The sequence below is a fragment of the Arachis ipaensis genome, chromosome B08 (genome assembly GCF_000816755.2).
Source record: "Arachis ipaensis cultivar K30076 chromosome B08, Araip1.1, whole genome shotgun sequence".
Taxonomy (NCBI): Eukaryota; Viridiplantae; Streptophyta; class Magnoliopsida; order Fabales; family Fabaceae; genus Arachis; species Arachis ipaensis.
In genome coordinates this window covers 20558541-20562086 of record NC_029792.2, presented here as the reverse complement: position 1 = coordinate 20562086, position 3546 = coordinate 20558541, and positions in this window count along the sequence as shown.

Below are 3546 nucleotides of genomic sequence, written 5' to 3'. Positions count from 1 at the left end.
GAACCTTTAGATGACCACCTATTTATGACTTCTGTTTTTAGTTCTTTATGCTTTATATCTGAGTGTCGGCGTTCTAAGATTGCCTTTGGCATTCCCAAAACCTTATATCTTATATGCGTGGCACCTTTACCATACTGAGAACCCCCGATTCTCATCCCATACTATGTTGTTTTTCAGATGCAGGTCGAGAGGCACCTCGGTAGGCGTCTGGAGCTTCTGCAGCGAAGTGGTTTAACTTTGGGATTTTAATTCTGGTCCTTTGCTATATGTACATAAATTCTCGTCATATATATACATATACCTATTTTATTTTGTACTTTCTAGAGGTTTATGGAGAACTAAGGTTTTAAAACATGTATTTTGGGCTGTATATTCTGTATGTAAATATTCTCCGGCTAGCCTTAGCTTCGCAGGCTGAGTTAGGAGCTTGTTATTTTGTATTCTTAACCCTCGATTCCTACTTTCTGTTTATTTATGCCTTTGAACCTTAGTTTCTACGCGCACGTAATCTTGTTTCCAGAGCGTTGTGTTTTTTATTTTACGAATTTTGTTTTATCCATTTTTCACCTCGTATACTGTGTCATTTTCAATACTATTATATACATTTTTATTTTAGAGGTCGTAATACCACACCACCTCTTCTGTTTTACATCCTAGATATAAAGTTTTGTGTGGTAGGGTGTTACACTAATTTTACTTCGGATCGACTTCGGTTTAACCCAGATTATTTCTTGTAATCGAGTCCGGGTCTAATGAAATTCGGTCAGACCCATAAACACTCCTAAATATTATCAAGGAATAGTAGATTATAAATTGGGTTGAGGTGTTATATATAGGCTGATTTTTTTGGTTATGGAAAAGCTGGGTATACTTTGCCGGGTTATGGGATGAGGATGAGCTATACCAATATGTGGGATAGGTTTTTTGCTCAGAGATGGTGAGAAGAAATCGGACCCAACGATTTACTTTTTGAAATTTTTTTGAGCAAATCGGAGGGTCCGTTTTTCATGTAGAGGAGGAACGAAAATAACATTAAGCAAATCGGACCCTGTGACTTGTACGTGAACAAAATTTTTTTATATAACTTTAAGGTAATCGCATGGTCCGTTTTCTTTGTTAACGAAGTTTTGGATATAGGCTGAGCAACTCGCTGGGTTCGAGTTGTGGAGGAGTAAATTTTTTTTTATTTTCACTAAAAGAAATCGAATGGTCCGTTTTCACTATTATATATAAAATTTGAATTAGGTTTAGAGAAGTCCCTTGGTCCGATTTGTGTGTATATATATACACTTGCGAAGGTATGCAAATCTTAATCCGCCGACCAGATCTAACATTCTTCGTCTTCTGCGAGTGAAGAATGGATGATAGAGTACTTTTAAAAGTGTATTATTTTGGTCAGATTTCGTTGCAAATACCTGAAGGGGTAAAATTTGTTTGTGAAGAATGGATGATAGAGTACTTTTGAAAGTGTATTATTTTTATCCAATTTTGTGTATTATTTTATAGTACTTTACTTTATAATATTATTACAAAAATTTATAAACAAGTAATTTTTAATACTAATCTATTATATTGGAACAAAATTGTAAACAACAATTAATTATACTTAAACATCCATTATATTTAGCAAAAAATCAGCCACAAAAATAACGCAAATTAAAAATATATATTTCTAACTACATATATTTCTAAATTTCTACAATTAACTATAACTACTTAATTATAACTTCTAATATCACTCCAAAAATTTTTAAAGAAGCCTGTTTTATTTTATTTATAACCTATTATATTATAATACATCCAACTCTTCCATAACAAAAAGATCAGCCAATATTATATAAATCAGCCTACATTTACATTTTTTTAAACATTTATTTCTAAACAAAAATCAAAATAATTTATACACTCAGTCATTCTCAGTTCAAGTTCTAACAACAATAAACTTAATTAAATTTCAAAAATAAAAATCAGAACTATGAAAAATAAAACAAAAATTAACAAATAAACTTACATAATCATAATAGTTGAGATATTTTACAATGTGAAGTTCCAGTCGATCAATCTTCCTTGGTTTTAATTTATGGGACATTTTCAAATTTTTGGGAGAAGCCCATGGATAAAAAGCAGCAAGCTTTCAGGTTTCAGAGAGAAAGAAAATAGCATGCAATTCGGTGGGTGGGAAAGTAAGGGGAAAGTGAGGATAAGAAGGGAGCTTGTGGGGTTAAAGGGGCCACCGTCTTGGGGAGCTACGGGCGTGCGACGCGTGGAGCACTCTTCCACAGCTCGGACGGTCCGTCCCACGGTCCGCGTGCATTCTTCTTCTCGCACGGTCCGATTTGGTCAGGACAACTCCCTTGGTCCGATTTGCATGTGAACTGACACTATACGAATGTAAAGCTCTCCTCCTCTCCATAACGCCGTCCAGCACCAACCTTAGTTCCATATTAAAATTAATTTGCGGTTATATATATAATTTAAGTTTTTAATATATTTATTAAAATAAAATATTTAAAAATTTTATTTATAATGATCTTAATTTGCGTTAGTATACTATATTGGGTTTCTCATTTGTTTTTGAGTATTTCCATTCTATCTAAAATAACAGCTCATCAGATATATGATATTACTCTAGATGAGGCCAAACTTTAAACATTTAAACATATAGATTTTTGTGAACTGATCAAGTGGTTCACTTATGCTATAGTTTTTAATCAATTAGATTATGATTTTTATAAATTGTGCTTGAGTAGTGTCCAATTAAACCTTAGCTTCTTAGAGAGGATTGCCGTTATGCCTTGATTAGTGTCTTAAGTTTTCTTGTGTTGTTCAAAATAAATAATAATTTTAAAAGAAGAATGCTAAGGGGTCAGTAACTTTTGTGATTTGTAGTCATCAAATAGCTATTAATAATGGTTTTAATAGTGTAAGATTAGTTTGGAATTTCATCCAATGACTCACTTTTCTTTACTAATTACATACTATTGATTAAAATTTAACAAAATTGCTGACCCCTAAACTTTTCCTTTTTAAAAATGGATACAAGGGAGTCTAAATAAGTGAAAAGGCAAAGATAGTAAGATTGATCAAATGAATCTGGATTTCATTTCCACTATGATTAAAATAATTTACTCAAATGATTAGACAGCAATGCAATATGATGACAATCAATTATATAAAGTTTGATTAGCCTTTCCAAAACATTGAGCCTTCTTTCTTATCATCTCCATCTCCATCTCCATCATCAGTAAAATCAATCAAGCAACAGATAATGGCATGATTAAGAGACTTTTGCAAATAGAGAAATAGGAGGGTGTAGAATAGGCCAATAAAGAGTTCTAGCCATATCTGGATGTCACATGGGCTTTGAGAAATTTAAATCCTATCCTAATCATTGTTATTAAGTGAAAACGGCATTTGGATTTTAGAATATCACGAGACAAGATATAAGATATAAAAAATAAAAATATAAAAATTAATGTTTTTATATTTTGTTAGATAATAAATTAAAATAAATTATAAAAATTTAATTTATTTTTATTTTTTATA